The sequence below is a fragment of the Lissotriton vulgaris genome, chromosome 7 (genome assembly GCF_964263255.1).
Source record: "Lissotriton vulgaris chromosome 7, aLisVul1.2, whole genome shotgun sequence".
NCBI lineage: Eukaryota > Metazoa > Chordata > Amphibia > Caudata > Salamandridae > Lissotriton > Lissotriton vulgaris.
The window spans coordinates 195,268,122-195,285,471 of record NC_141695.1 but is presented as its reverse complement, the minus strand read 5'-3'; positions in this window follow the sequence as shown (position 1 = coordinate 195,285,471).

Here is a 17,350-nt window from a genome sequence, read left to right as displayed (position 1 = left end):
CTCGGCCATCTTCCTCTTAGTGAGGCTGCGGATGTCATAGAACCTTTTTTTAAGTTCTTCGACAGACCTGGGGGTGACACACGCAGCATTCACCTTCTGGGCGATGTCGGCCCAGATTCTCCTCTTGGTGCTGTCTGGCACGTTCAGGGACAGCTTGCCAAACAGCTGGCGGTGCACCCTCACCACCTCCTCGACCAGCACCTGAAGTTCGGTGGTGGTGAACTTGGGCTTCCTCTTCTGGGAGGACTTCTGGCTTTCTGACTGCTCTGCCATGTTCTCCAGTTCAGTTGGCAACCTCCTACTCCCACTGCTGCAAACTGTGAGTGTTGAGCTCAGGCTGGCTCTCCAGAAACTTCTTAATTAGCTGCACCTGCCAGTGTTGCCACTCCCTGTTTGGGTGGGGGAGGGGGAGCCACCTCATTGGCTGAATCGGCTTTTGCCGAATCGGCTTTTAACGAATCGGTAATATCCGAATCGGTAAAATCCGAATCGGTATTATCCGATTCGGTAAAAGCCGAATCGGTTCCTTCAATGCATTCCTATGGGCTTTTTCGCCATGGGTGTGTTTTCATGGCTACGAATCTATGATTGCCGAATCGGATTTTACTGATTCGGCTTGTACCGAATCGGTATTCGCCGATTCGGGAATATCCGATTCGGTGGTAGCCGATTCGGTAATTTCCGATTCGTTGTTAGCCGAATCGGTACTTTCCGATTCGGACCGAGCCGATTCGGAACGTACCGATTCTCATTACCGATGCCGACCGAATCGGTATTCATTCGGTTTTTTTCCCTACATCTCGTTTTCCGATTTCAGAATACCGATTCGGCCCGCCTCGGTATTTTGAAATCGGAAAATCGCGTTTACCTACATCTGGCCCCTAATATCAAGATTGAAGTCAAAAGGAGCAGCAGGCCCGAATGGGCTGCCAAACGCGATCTTCAAGCACGACCCGGCTTTGTGGTCAGAGACCTTAACGCCTCTTTTTAACCACATATACAAGCATGCAGAGGTCCCTGCCTCGTGGAAAGGTAATATAATTCACCAGATATTCAAGCATGGAGACCATCGCAACCCAGCAAACTATAGGCTGATATCCTTAATCGATGTGGAGGCCAAGCTCTACACCTCTTGCATTCTATCAGAGCTACAAGACTTGATAGGAGTCATAAACATAATCCCCAAGTTTCAAACAGGGTTCAGGCAAGGAATGTGAACGAAAACAAACTTAACTTGTCTGTCACTCCTAAGCGGTAGCCAAGGTAGCTCGGCTGTATTCCTGTTTAATCGATATCAAGTCTGCTTTCGACTGGGTGAACAGAGAGCGCTTGTAGGGAAAACTAAAGAGCTAGGGCTTGCCGCACCAATCTTTAAAAGCAATAAAAGTCCGTTTATAAGAACACTTGGCAAAGAGTGAAACTGGGTAATGGAGGCAGCACAACGATGAGTATCTCAATGCACCAAGGCCTAAAACAATGTTGCCTTTTAGCTCCTACTCTTTTTAACCTCTTCCTCTCCGACCTCACAAGTGTGCTGGAATTGGATGGATGTCACCCACCATCATTGGCCAGTAACCCAATACATTTTTTACAATACGCAGACAACATAGTATTGCTGAGCAAAACACCAATTGGCCTACAAAGAGCAATAAATAAACTAACATCTTATCTGCAACAGGAAAGGCTGGAACTAAACAAAGAAAAAACAAAAGTGGTCCGTTTAGTAGACCCACAAAAGCTCAAGTACAAATGGATGGCGAACGGGGCAATGGTGGAAGAACAAGGGTCATACAAGTACCTCGGAATAATAATATCACAAGGAGCAAAATATAAGGAGCATAAAGCAGCAACACAAGCAAAGCCCAAACTTTAATCTTCGCTTACCGTTCACTAAAAGCAAAAATGGACTGCCCTAATTATAAGCACCTATTAAATGTTATGGCAGCCCAAATTATGCCCACCCTATCCAACGGTCTAGTTACTTGGTGTGGCAAGGAGGCCAATCTATTAAATGACCTACAGATTAAAACCTATAAAGCTGTCTTCAATCTCCCAAAATCCGCCTCAGCATCGGAAGTCAGGCTTGAATTTGGACTGCAAAATCAGAAATTCCGGAACATGAGCGGCTTCGTGAAGCTCTGTCACAAACTTTGATCTGCAGACCCAGACACAATGGACTGGCTGAGCTGGGAAGAAATCAAAAAACAGACGGACATCGAAACCTCGAACACCTGGGGAAAGCATTTGAAAATCCCTCTGAAAGAGTTGGAGCTGGAATCCGCATGGAAATCCGGGATGGATAAAGCATGCCTAAGCAGATCAGCCAACGTGGCAGCAAAAAGGAAATCCTTTCTGGAGGATAAATTCACACTTGCAAAACGTCGGCACGGTTGGACCATCATTAACTCTTTTACAGCATTAAAACCTCATGCATACCTCTTATCCCATTTTAGTGGTTACCTAAAAAGAGTATTTACAGATTACCGGATGGGTCTGCACGTCTCGAAGAACTTATTACTGTCCTGGAAACGCGCCCATCAGACGGAGCAATGTCGTCCCTGCGGTTACAAAACCGAAACCCTAGCCCATCTTCTCTGTGTATGTCCGGCACTCACGGCTCAGAGTCGACATTATTTGAAATCCATTTTTAATGAGCTAAACATCCGCTCCTGCAGACACGCAGTAACAAGTTGGCTGGGAGGCTCCTCCATAATTCTGGCATGCCGGGGAGTCAAATTCCTGGCAGAGGCGAGGAAATGCTTAGGTCAAATCGAACAGGGGGAATACCGAGGAGGTGGGTCACTAAGGCCACCCTAAATCCAGGGACTCTCACAGAAATTGTAAACAGTAAAAACCGACAGAGACCCTGAGACGGCCGGAGCTGCACCTGACGAACGTTTTTATAAATTGTATTTTATACCATTTCTTAGACGCTGAGTAGCAACAAGTCCAGAAAATTTAATAACTTTTGTACTGTTATTTTATCACGTGTAATTTGTAATAATTTTAATTAATTATGCAATAAACCTTTTTGACTTGACTTGTATTGGGTAGCATTTTATCAAATGCTTTATAAACTTGGCTATGGTAGATGCATGCTATCTGCCATGGACACCTTGATATTAGTATTGGTTAAAAATAAAACAAAAAACATTCATACTTGGAAACACTGGTGGCCATCTTGAACTATTCAAAATACATTTTAAGAAGGACTCAGTAATGTGGAACCCAGCCAAAATCTTGCAAGGGGGCTGTTGAAAAAACAGAAAGTAGCACAGAAAAAAATAGATTAAATGGGGAGCAGATAATGAGGAGGACAAAATAGGTCCTCATATGTATTGTAATGCGAGGGCTAACATCAGCAGTGGAAAGTGCTTGAACCAATCAAAACGCTGAAAGACCTAAATAGTCTGGGGTGGGATAGCCACAAAAATAGAGAAAAAACATTGGATCATGAAGAGAGAAGTGAGCTAGACAATAAAGCCATCCATTCATGATCAAAGGCTGACCCAAAGCCAACTCTATGCATATTTACTGTATTTAAAACAATAGTATGAGTTCCCTGGGTTGCTGTAGAAATTCAAAGCTTCTAGTGAATGCATACTCTGGCAGAGCACCAAGGAATTGTAGGCCCAAACTCTATACAACTTATGTACCGCAGTCATACTTTAGAGACTGCCATCCTCTACCATACTGCTCAGAGGATTAGCCAAGGACCCGACAGCCCCAGTTATGCAAGAGGCAGGGGGCACACCGTTCATGTCAGAAGGTACCCCAAACGCATCTGCTCATCTGCTGCAAAGGAACTGTGAAGGCAGCCTAAGGGTTGCATGGAGAGAGATAGGCCTGCCGAGGCCTATCTGCCATGATAAGGGGATAGAAACACACCAACAGTAGGGGCAGAGGCAGTTCTACTCATACTGTGCCCTCACCTCTATGGGTTCAGCACCCGGTAGGTTGCATTCTAAGGAAGTTGTTTGTATAGGCAGTGGTGCCCCAAGTCGCAGCTTGGCATGCTCCACCTTCCTTCATGTTCTGTATGTGATTGGCAGTACTGGGCAGGTAAGGCCAGCAGGGAGTACAGAAAGAATACGAATGCATTCTGGCCGCCATAGATGTCATAGGGGCTTTGTAGGAGTGGAGCATCATCACGCATAGCACACTATGTGCAGCCAGATTGAAGCGCTGACTATTTTTTTTTTAAATAAACATTTCTACAGGGACAACCAAGCAAGGGAGATGACTGGCAGCCTGGGATGTGTGCAGTATGTGGTCCAACCAAAGCCCTGCACAAACTTTCTGTTAAAAACATAGCTATTAATGGTGCAGCAGGTGCAGTGGCACCGGGCACCAGGCCTATGGATTTTCACTGTAGTTTAGTGATAATACGGTAAGATGGGGGCAAATTTCCTTTGATTACATTTTGGGTCCTGGATCTTGCTATGCCTCTGCTCAGGAAAGGCCTACTGACCCGACAGGTCAGTCGCAACTGTGTGCATTCTCATATACACCCTAAGAAGACCTTCATAACCGAAATATACCCTTCTGTCCTCGAACCCTTAGAGGCTCTACTGCATGTTCTATATCTACATATTATCATACGTTTTCTGAGAACCTTCAAAGTGGGGAAATATCCCAGTTTGGGGACTGGGGTATTTTTTAGGTCTTGCCTAAGACAGCGCATGAGCTGTCTCTTGCAAGATCATTTGCTACCTGAAAGCGAGCATAAAGGTCCCCCATTGCCTACCATTGGTTAGCTACATTCTCATCAGCTGCATCAGGCTTCCATCCTGTTTGTGTGCGTAGCCCTTCCACGGAGCATAGATGCATTGCTGTGTCCTTTCAAAGTGTCCTTCCAATGTTCGCTTTTTCGGGCGCTACTGTTTTGTTTTTGTTTAAGCTGTAAACAAGAGTGCATGTGATTGATTTTCAGCTGGTGGAAGAATGAGAGACCGGGAGGTATGTTTGAAGCTGAAAATGTGGTAAAAGAATGAGATTTAGATGAGCCCCAGAAAGATAGACTTGAGAAATGTGGGTGTTATAATAGACGAATAACAAGGTCCATTGGTGAATTGTTAGCTGAGTTTTAAGTAGCATAAAAATATTTGATTTGCTGGCATTGCTTTGTCTGTGGGCCTCTTCATTTCACCAAGAGTGCCTACTGCTGGAGAATTGTAAACTTACACAATGAGGTTTAACACCAAAAATATTTTTTTCTATGCTCTTAAGTCTCTCTGAATGCAGAACATGTCCTTGAAACTAATTGTCTCATTGAAAATGCTGCTGATATGTTGTACATAGGGTAAAAAGTTGGGGTGATTGAAAACGGCAGGTGGCGCGTTAACTGTATGTTGGAGCCCCCCAAACAACCTCATGTGGGAGACATAAGGCTTTGCTACTCACTCTCGAAGAAAATGCTGCATGTCTACTGCCATCTGGTGATGGTAGAAAGCAACAGCAGAGTGTTTAACTCTACATTTATAATCCTGACAGTACGCCTGCTACACACCTTTCTCTGGGCCACAGTGAAAGCATATAAAGCTTCCTTCAGCTGTCTTCCAAGAGTGTGCTCCAGTGAGTGCGTGCATACTGCAAGAGGGAGCCCTCTCCCGGGTTCTAGGCTCTCGTAACTAGCGGATAGATGACAATTATTCCAAGCAGAAGCGAACCTCTTCTTTACCCTCTACAGCTGGTTTTTGAAGAGTGAAGTGTCCCCTGCAGATGGATTCAATCAATCAATCTATTTGTAAGAACGCACTATTTACCTGTGAGGGTCTCAAGGCGCTGAGGGGGGGGAGCTTCGCTACTGTTCGAAGAGCCAGGTCTTGAGGAGTCTTCTGAAGGCGATTCCCTCCTCCTGTGGGCTCCAGTGCCACTGCACTCACTGCACACAAATGGCTGTGCTCTTTCGCAGCACAGAAGATGTGATGCACAGTGCAGGTTACGAAAGATGCATATCTTTTGTGAAGCTAATGAGGAATGTGATCACATGCAATAAGCAGCCCTAGGCCAGCAGGCTGCTTGCATTGAATGCGTTTTATGGGGTGTTGGCTTTGTAAGGATAATGGTCAGTCTGCGCATGAAAGATTAAACAACATGTCCCAGTATGCAAAGTACTCTTGTAATGCCAAAGGTGTTAGAAAATACAGCCACTAGGCAGGCATGAAATGGAGATTCAACACCACATCCCCATCCCCAACACACACAAAAATTATAGATATATATTAATTTTATTTGTAACGTTTTTCATCGTGCACACAGGACCATAAGAGGGGATCACAGGGAATCAGAGTGCTTTACCAGAGGTTAAGAAAAGAAACAGTAGAACAGATGAAAAATCTAGAGAGAAAAAGAATGGGAGGGACCAAAAAAGAAGAGGCTAGAGGCCTTTACCAAGCCCACGCCAGCAGGTAGTTATAGTTAGGACCTAGTTTCCATAGGAAAAGCATTTTTTGTTTTTCCAATAACTTTGGCGCCAGATGACGAATCTTCGCAAAATGTTCAAAACTCGGGCGATCCGGTCCACTCCAAACCAGGAAGTGTTGGCAGCCATCTTGTGCTTAGGTAGGCAGTAAGATACGTTTAATCACTCACTTATAGATTCAGTCACGCAACTACTAAATCATCAATTCAGACACTTATACATCCACTCATTCTTCAATATGCCTTGCCCTATATACATTATACATATCTAAACTTTACAGAAACACACAGTCACTGGATTATGTCATCAGTGATGTCATCAGTAATGTCATTTGAGATGTCATCAGTGATATCATGAGTGATGTCACTGACCATGTCATGAGTGATGTAATATTTGACGTCATCAGCAGTGTATTGCGGGGGCGCGAGTAATAGTAAGCTGAACTAACTACAACGGGGAAATTTCTATGGTTTTGTACTAGTAAAATGTCCAACTAACTATAGCTTTTTTTTTTTTTTTGAAATATATTTTTATTGCAGGAATTAGCAAATTGTTACATATACGACCAGCAGTATAAATCCAATAAAATCAATGAAATGCATCCCACCATCCCCCAGTAGCATGTACCCATATACAGCCATTCAGCCCACAGCCCAATGGTCAGGAGGCAAAATCTAATGGGGGTACAGCAGGGAAGTAAAGCTGGTCCGGATAATTCACTGTCCGTCATCTGCTTTTCTAAACAAGCCTATAAAACCCCAAAGAAAACCCCTCCCATAAAACACTATGACCCAAATCAATCCCCACCCAACCCAACCCCGCCATCAGTGTATGGTAGCAGCCGCAGTAGGATTCATGAGAGGACCCATGAGGAGAGTATCAGAAACATAAATTGCAATCGCCTAACGGGACTCGGGGCGCGCTGCTCCCTCACTGTCAGAGTCACTGGGGGCGCAATAATCCCTGAGGGCCTGCACTAATGTTTCCCATTCTAGCGCTGCCTCCTGTGCCTTCTCGTTATCCTGTCTCCCAGCTAGTTGGTATCTCAACGTACTTTCACCCGCTGCCCACTTCAAGAGTTCGCTGTGCCACCTGCTCCCGGTCGGACCAGCCCGTGCCTTCCAGTTCCTGGTCACCTCTCGTTTAGCTAGGAGAAGCCCCAAATCAATGAATTTACTGGAAATTTTGTTTTTGGGGGTATGTGGAAACCAATGCAAGAGTCCCACTGCCGCATCAACCGATAAGGATCTCCCTGTTACCTCCTCCAGGGTCCTCCCCACTTCCTCCCAGTAGGAGGACAATCCCGGGCAGGCCCACAACATATGGAGGAAGTCCGCCTCCGGCGCCGGGCATCTAGGGCAGTTCGCCGAGCCCGTGGCGAAATACTGTTGGATTTTCGCCGGAGTCAGATATGCCCTATGGAGTACGTAATAGTGGACCAACTGAAAGCGGGCATGGCGCGTGCCCTTCCAAGCCCGCCGCACGAGTTGGGACCAGGCCGTCTCCGGAATCTCCTTGCCTATGTCCGCTTCCCAACGGGCTCTCAAGGTCGTGAGGGGGGTCAGCCCCTCATTGATCAGTCTGCCATAGAGGCAAGTGACCGCCTTCACCGTGCCCGCAGACATCATGATGTATTGGCACACCGGAGACGTAGGGGGCTCCTCTTGCCCGCATTTCCAGTGCGCCTGGATTGCTCGGACCAGGGCCGAGTGCAATAGGAAGTCTCCGCGGGGAACCTCGAATCGGTCAATGAGCTCCTGAAAGGGCAAGAGCGCCCCATCCTCATAGAGGTCCCCCACCAACTGCAGTCCCGCGTCCTCCCAGTCCGCCAACCGTGACCAATCACCACCATGGGGCAAGGCCGTCAGCATCCCTAAAGGTATTTCAGGCGCATACGGTAATCGCAATTGGCCCCGGGCGTGGGCTCGGTTCCAACACAGGCGAACGGTCTTCTCCTCCAGCGACAGGTCTTGCAAGGCCAAGCGTTGTTGTAGCGCTATGAAGGAGAGAACATGCCTGGCTGTCCCCGTACCTCTCCTGTCCTCTGGGCCCCGGAATTCCCTGGTGATCTCCTGGGTGAAGGTCTGGAGCTGCGCCGCTAGATAGTATTTCTCAAAATCCGGCACCGCAAGCCCACCCTCGGCTTTCGGCCTCATCAGGGTCTTGAGGGCCACTCTGCGGCGGCCCGAGCCCCAGAGGAATCCGACTATCATCGACCGTAAGAGTCTAAACGTGGCCGGCGGAATCCAGATCGGCAGTGCCCGGAAATAATACAGCAACCGGGAAAGCGCCACCATTTTGAGCAATGCGATCCGCCCCGCCATCGAAAGCGGTAACGTAGCCCAGAAGTCCATACTACCCCGCAGCGCTCGACTGCATCTGGCAATGTTCCCGTCTAGGAGGTCAGATGGTTCATGGTAGACATACACCCCCAGGTACTTAAAGCAGTCGGGTTCCCATCTAATCTCTCTATCGAGAACAGGGCTGGGGGTGCCTCTGCGAACCGGGAAAAGGCATGTCTTAGCCCAGTTCACCCGGAGGCCCGAGACCTCCCCAAACGCCGTGAGCGCCGTCGCTGCCCCATGCAGGGCAACAACCGGGTCTTCAAGGAAGAGCAACAGGTCATCGGCGTATAACGAAATGTAGTGCGGGCCCGACGGTGTCCAGAAGCCATTATAATGGGCCCCCGATCAGAGTAGCAGCGCGAGAGGCTCCACCGCCAGCGCGAAGAGAAGTGGGGATAACGAGCAGCCCTGTCTCGTGCCTCTCTCCACCGGGTATTGTGAGGAAATTAGCGGGCCTGCCCGAACCCTGGCCGATACAGAGGTATATAAGACCGTGGTCCATCTGATAAAACCCTCGCCGAGGCCGAACCGCCGTAACACAGTGTGCAGGTAGTCCCACTCCAGGCTATCAAATGCCTTCTCTAAATCTACCGATAGGACCACCGGGCACGGAGCGTCCACGAGCGGTTCCCCCAGCAAGCGGAACAACCTACGGATATTCATGGTCGTGTTTCGCTTGGGGATGAACCCAGCCTGGTCCTCATGTACCAGGGAGCTCATGTGGCCCAGCAGTCTCGAGGCCAAGATGCTGCTCAGAATTTTATAATCGACTGTCAGCATCGATAAGGGACGATAGGACGCCGGATCTGCCGAGTCCCGCCCCGGTTTGAGGAGGGGAACCACTAAGGCTTCGCGCATCGAGCCGGGGAGCCGTCCGAGCCTCTTCGCCTCTCTATATACGATCACCAATCTTGGGGCTAGGAGATCAGCATAGGCTGCATAAAATTCTACAGGAAGGCCGTCTAGGCCCGGGGTCTTATTCCGCGCCATCTTTTTAATGGCGCTGCGGATCTCCCCCAGTTCGATATCGGACCCCAGGGCTTTCGCTACGTCAGGCTCCACCGTTGGGAGCTCCAGGGGCCGTAGATAATCCTCGAGAAGGTCAGGGTCTCTGGCAGAGCGACTGCGATATAGATGGTCGTAGTAGTGCCGGTAGCAGCTCAGAATCTCAGGCTGAGTGTGCACCACGGTCCCGTCCGCCATGCGCATGGACGTCGTCAGTGAGGTCTGGCGCGTAGGGTTAGCCAGCCACGCCAGCAATGCGCTCGACCTATCCCCCTCTGCGAGGGACCGAACCGTATAGGCCTTGTAGTCGAAGCAGCGCAGCCGCTCGACCTCCGCCGCCACCGCCTCCTTCGCCTCCGCCGTGCGTCCCTGGAGTTCAGGGTGTCCGGGGCGGCGGAGTTCCAACTCACGGAGCCTCCGATCGGCGATATCTAAGTCATCGAGGATAACCCGCCTCATACCTACCTTCTTGGTGATGCAATAACCCCTCACCACCACCTTAAAAGCGTCCCATTCCAGCACTCTCGAGCTCGCGGTGCCCCTGTTGGACGCGAAGTACTCCGCGATCTTGTCTCCTAAGTCCGCTTTGAATACAGTGTCCTCGAGTATCTCGGGAGGTAACTTCCAGGTGGGCACCGCAGGCGCCCCAGGAAACCAGCAAAGGGCCAGCAGGAGGGGGTTATGGTCCGAGATGGTCCTAGTCAAATACTCGGAGCGGACCGCCGCTGAAACCAGTTCAGTCGAGCCAAGAAATCCGTCCAACCTAACGTGTAACTCGTGGAGGCCCGAAAAGTAGGAATAATCTCTAGTGTCGGGGTGTTGCGCCCTCCAAATATCCGTCAGACCCCAGCGCAACTGCCAGTCCCCACGACCTTTAGCCACACGGCGGACCGGAGAGTCAGGGAGGGGCGGATGCGAGCGGTCGGTCTCCACATCCACTACTGAATTGAAATCCCCACCGAGCAGGAGGGGCCCAGTGAAAAAGTGGGCCAACGAGCCCGATAACCTGGAAAGGAAGGCAATCTGGTCCATGTTGGGTGCGTACACACAGCAAACGTTTAGATCCCTCCCCCCCAGAGTGCCCGATATGGCCACGTAGCGCCCCTCTGGATCTACCACTGAGTTTGTGACCTGGAAGGGAACCCCAGCTCTAATCCAAATTAGCGCCCCCCTGGCATACGCGGAGTATGATGTGTAAAAGACCTGCCCCCTCCACCTACGCTGTAGTGCCGCCCCTTCCGCCTTGTTCAGATGGGTCTCCTGCAGCAGCGCCATTTGTACTCCCCTACGCACTAAATAAGCGTGGACTTTGTGCCTCCTAGACATGGTGTGAAGCCCCCGTACGTTCCAAGTGATACATTTCACATTAGCAGCATCAGCCATTGTCCCATATTGTTTGTGCAAAGTCTCCCCATCTGGGTCCCAACAAAGAACGAACAACAATCAACCCAGCACTGATGGCGGCCATTTTCCCCAACCAAAACTCAACAACTCTTATTCTAACCAAATCCCTGCCCACCCTCCCCAGAACAGGACCCAAATAGCACCATCCAGTTCCCATCCAAACCATGCCCACAGAAATCCCCTTGTCCCCAACTAATCCTGCGGTCGCCACCGTAGGAAGGCCTTAAGGGCCAGGTGCGGGCTGGGCGGTGGCAGTGGGCCCTCGATGCCCTGGCTACCAGGACTAAAGCAAGCCCAAAACAATATCGGAAACCCTCAGGGCAAGAGCAAGGCACCCCACCCCCCAGTTCTCCGGAGATCATGATCAACCATCGGCTCCCGCCACCCCCGCTTCGGGCCCCCACCCAAAAGGATGCAGCTCACCCCGTCAACCCTGTCCATCCAGAAGGTCCTCAACTGATTTCGGTGTGATCACCGGCGTGTGGACGCTATCCGTCACCGAGTTCTCCGAGTCCGTCGGTACTCCCTCGTCACCAGGGTCCTCTTCTTCTTCAATGGTACCGTCTCGTGAGCCAGATAGTGCAGATAACACCTCCAACACTCCCTTCCGCTCCGTCGAAGTCTCCGCAGTTGAAGGGCCGCCCGACCGGCCCCGGCGACTCCGTATCCTCTTAGACCGGCGTCGCTGTCCCGGCTCCACCGCTAGCTGAGATGCGGAGGTGAAACCATCTTTCCCAGCTCTATAGAGTTCAAGCCAGTTACAGACATCCTCCGGGGTATCAAAAAATTGAGTCTTGTCATCGACAATGATGCGGAGCTTTGCAGGAAATAGGAGCGAGTATTGGATGCCCTCGCTCCGGAGCTCGCGCTTGACCGCCAAGAATGAAAACCGCCTGCGTTGGGTTTCATAGGTGTAATCCGGGAAGATGTTCACCTGGCTGTTCTCCACCTTAAAGGGGCCATTATGTTTGGCGGCATTGAGGATGAGGTCTCTGTCGCGAAAGTGCAATAGGCGTGCCACCACCGGACGCGGTGCACGGCCCTGTTGTGGTGGCCTCGCTGGGACTCTATGAGCTCGTTCAAGGGTGTAGAAGGAGGATAAACCCTCCGGGGCCACCGTGTCTCGGAGCCAGGCTTCCAGGTAGGCCACCATGTCGCCATCTTCGATCTTCTCCGGCAGGCCTACCACTCGGATGTTGTTGCGCCTGTTACGGCCTTCTGCATCTTCCGCTCGCTGTTCCAGGGCAGAAATCCGGGACAGGGCATCTTTCATTGTCGCGGACAAGGATCGCTGCGCCGGCTCCAAGGTTTTCACCGAGCCTTCCACGTCCTTGACCCTGTCCGAAAGCTTGCCGTGATCCGCTCTAAGGAGGCCCAGGCTCGTCGCCACCTGGGCAATGTCCTGCTGAAGGGCCGAGCGTGTGGTCGCGATCGCCTCCAGGACGCGGTCAAACTGTTGCTGCAATGGTGCTCCACCAGCACTCCCCGGGTCTCTACGGTCCTTTTTGTCCGGGGCCTCCGAGTCAGAGGCGGCGGGGGTAGTCCCCTTGGCCCCCCTTGGTTTCCCCATGTCGCGGGAAGCGCACAGTGTGGACCCAGGCAAAGGCACCACCGAGTGCGGGCGTCGGCTATGACTCTCCCGATTGCTGGCCCTCGGGCTGAGGGCTGGCGATTCTCTTCTCCAGGGCCTGTTGGACCTCCACAGTTTCGGCTCGCGCCACCACCGCGTCGTCGGAAAGCACTGAGGAGGAGGCGGAGACACTCGGCGCCAGGCCGGGCAGGCCCGTCTGGTTAGCGAGGACCCGGAGCGAGGGCCACCTACACCGCCAGAGACTTTGTGGCGCCAGGGGGTTGTGCCTCCCATGGGATCGGGTCGATCGGGGAGATGCAGCCAAGTGCTGTGTAGTGGGTCGGTGCCACCGTCAGGGCCTCCAGGCGTCCGTGTGCCGAGGTCCACTATGGTGGGGGCATCCGATCATCCAGGCGCAATCTCCAATGTCAGAGTCCCATCAGTTCAAAGTCCAAATCCTTACATCCCTGGAAGACAAAAGGGTGGAGGGCACGCTGTAACCAGCGATGTTCCTCCAGTCTAATGGTCCCGTCCGAGGGGACAATGGGGTCCGGGCGCCATGTTGGGTCGCTCTCCTTGGGACTACAAACTTCGATTTTCCGGCAGATCACCACTCGTCCGGGCTGCGCCAGGTGCCTCAGCAGGTTCCAGTCGGGCCGATCAACAGTTTACGGGGGTTAGGGTGCCCCACGGCCTCCGATTTACAGGATAATCCCGGGCTCAGTCCCGGAGCCGAGCTCTCAGGCGACCATCGCCATCGGCGCCCAAGCCACGTCCCCCTCCAACTAACTATAGCGCCCCTGAAACCTATGTTTTTTTTTCTGTGAATTTCAAAGGTTTTTTAAATGCTAATTTCTAACTATAACGTGACTGTAACCTATGGTTTTTCAGAGAAGTTCAAAGGTTTTTTAAATGCTAATTTTTAACTATAACATGCCTGAAACCTATTTTTTTTTCAGTGAATATATATGTATATACACATATACATATATATACACACACATATATATACATGATCATAGGAATCCAATAACTTACATAGTTATAGCAGAAGTGGCATAATGAGGCCCTCTAGAGGAGTAATTTGACTTCATTAGGTCTCGCATAGGCATCAAGTAATCAGTATTACAAATGAACACCCATTGCATTTGTCTATGTTTTGTCACTTGCCATTGGTGGAATCTGGCATTGCTGTTCTTATCTTGCTCATTGTTGGCTTGTGGTCCGATACATCACTTCCTTTTTCTTCCCTTTGTGGAGGAAGCATCATCGACCAACTACAGTTAACTTACGCTGCTGCTTGTTATCTTTTTATTTAGGGACTACTTTTTTTCTTTGCTGCTCGCATTTCTACATCTGGCAGCTTGCTGTACTTACCCGACCCTGTTTATTTATTTACATTTAATGTATTCATAATTAAATCATGCCGCTCTGAGGGTCAAACCCTGTTTTCTTGCTCCTAAGTCAGCAGCGTTATTTGTTGAGCCACCTCCTCGCACCATTTGTTGTACTTGGTTTCAGATGCTACATTTGTCCGTCTTAACTGTGTTTTTTTCAAATTTTATCTGTTTTCCCCTCCATGTGTAATATTTTTTTAATGTGTCTCTCCCCACCCCCACTATGAGATCCCTGTTTATTTTTTACTAATTAAATAATGCAGCCCACGCAGAGGCTCAAAAGCTGTTCTCCAACTCCTAAGTATGCAGCATCAGCAGCGCGCGCAGCCTGCCATCTGTTTTGGGTTAGGGTACAAATGTGTATGCACCCATCTGCAGCACTGCCCTGGACACCGAGGCTGCTGTTCCCGATCTTCACAAATATTGCTCTGTGATCTTTCCAAAAAGCACAGCTCCTAGATCCTTCCAAGAAACACAGAGAAAGTGCAATCTGATTTTCCTCATTCACAACTTTCCGCTAAATTGGTGCTAGGTGTCTTCAATAGATAAAAATCTTTCCACAGATGATCCCAGCAATATATTGGCTTTTGCCACCCCTACACTTCCATGTGCTCTGCACTGCATACCATCCCATCCCACTCTTTTGCATCCTTTTATTTCTTTCCCTCGTCCCCCTCCCCTTTGCTCTCAGTTTTACTCCTCCCCCACCCTTGTTTTTCACATCCTTAATCCTGCCTCCCACAAGCCTGTCACACTTCAGTTGAAACAGTTTTCTCTACTTCTTCCTAACTGCAGATTCGACCTCCTGACAAGGAAAATGGCGGCAAAACCAGAGATTCAGTCTGAAGGAATTGCAGCCCAGATGCAAAGATGTTTGGAACCCCGGGCAAAATGACAATGTGTTATCTTCGCACTTGTACACTAGCAACAACAACAACTTAAGGCCATTTTCTCCAACACGGCACACTTCCGTGACATTCAGTGGTGATGGAGGCAACCGCCTCCTACACTTGCTGTAATGAAAGAAGCCCAGCCTGCCGAATTGAGCAAACCTGTACCCATCCTTAGGCCATCCCTTCACATGCCTCTGCTTCAGTTTCTTTCAAATGTGCAGGCCCTTAAAAATAGGCTAAACCACCTGCATTCAGCAGTTAATGAAAAATAACATTTACAAACTTTCAAAGAATGCAGCTTTTGCAGTAGATTTTGAGCAGAATTCATTAGTGATGATTGGAGTGCATTGATATATTGGTTCAGAGATAGTACCATAGGGCCAGATATAGGTGGCCGTTTGAGGCAATTTACCGAGCGGTAACGGCCGATTTTGGCCGTTACCGATCGGTAAATAGGTGACAGGTATGTAGGGGGCTTTATTTTACCAAATCGGTAAAATTACCGATTCGGTAATTTTACTGATTCGGTAAAATAAAAATTCGGTAATTTTACCGATTCTGAGGCACCCAGATGTAGGTGGGACTCTTCAGAGTCCCAGAGGCCCTACCCAATCGGTATTTTACCATCAAATCCAATTTGATGGTAAAATACTGATTCCGGTGTGCATGCACATGTGTGCATGCACACCTATGCCATGTGACAGGCAGACCTGCCCTTAGGGCATGTATGCCTGCCACATGGCACCCGAGCCTATTTTTGGGGTGCCAGAGGGTGTCAAAGTGACACCCCCTGCACTCTTGTGAACATCGGTATTTACCGATTCGTTCGGTAATGCCCATTCATTCCTATGGGCTTCAAAGCACATAGGAATGAATGGGCATTACCGATTCGGTATTTACCGAATCAGTAAATACCGAATTCTTCCGAATCGGTATTCCAGCATATCTGAAATACCTACATATCCACCACTTAGATTTACCGATTTTTAATTACCGAATCGGTAAAATTCGGTAATTAAAAATCGGTAAATCTATTTCACCTACATCTGGCCCATAGTCACCAATTATTACAGAGGTTTTTTTTGGACAGAGTTACCGAAGACATTGATTTCACAGCAACTGAATATTTACTCTTTAACTAACTTAACGTCTTAGCAAATAATTAGTGGTTTGGTAGGGTTACTACACTGGCTTGGATGGAATTCAAACGTCCAGTCGATTAATTTCATTTAACTTAGAAGATCCAGTCAATATATTTAAATTCTAATTTAGTGCGTGCCAAACAATGGCGGGCGCAGTTTTTTTTTCGCATACTAACTAACTTACTTTAATAAAGGATACATTGGAGCCCTAGGAATGCAGCTTTAACTCAGACTGATTTTAAGTGCTCCTGTATCTTCGATTCGAAATTGAGCAAAGCATAACTGCTTAAAACAATGTTTTTAAAGCTCGTACAACTGAGTATTTATATTTATCGCACGCCCAAACTATTTTCTGATTTAATTGTGCTGTGTCTGTTTTGCTGTATGTATTCATGAGTTGACATTAATTTAATTATTTCTACAGCTGGTGCTGAAGAATGGGAGTCACACAAATAGATGTCCCCTGCTTAACACACAGTGCTCTGAAGTAGTTAGAAGTAAACTCAGCGCTTGTGCCCTAAGGTAGCTAGAAGTGAACTCAGTGCTGTAAAGGTCAGTAGTGGCTGCAACATTTAAAGCGCTTTTAGCCCCTCGAATTTTACACACCCAAGGGCAGATTTAGGTTGCCTGACGCAAATCAGCAGAGATGTGCCAGGAAAGATACGGCACGTGAGTTTATACTTGCGCCACCCATGATGCGCCGCATTTAAAATGCGGCACACCATGGCACAGGAATAAACAGATGCGTGTCGCATCTAGGGCGTGAAGTTGGCGCAGTACTGAAGTTGTGTTGGGTGCGGCACGCAACTCCAACACTTTTCCAACTTGCCCTATCTGTAACGTGGTGCGTCAAGCCTTACGCCTGCTTCAGGCAGGTGCAGGGTTTTGGCGCATCATCATTGGTAAAGTGACTCAGTGAAATCTTGTAGATTTCACGGAGTCACTTTTCAGGGGCGTTCCTGCGACAGAACGCCCCCCCTGCGTGGAAACACCCTGACGGAGCGAGATGTTGAATGAGATTTCGTTCAAGCTCGCAAAGTTAAACTTCCATAATAAGTATAACAGAACTAATAGCATGTGTTGCAATAAATAACCAACTTAGTTTTAAAATTGCAGACACTACATGCGGGACTAATGTGCTTCTATTTTGCACTTGCAAGTACATGGAAA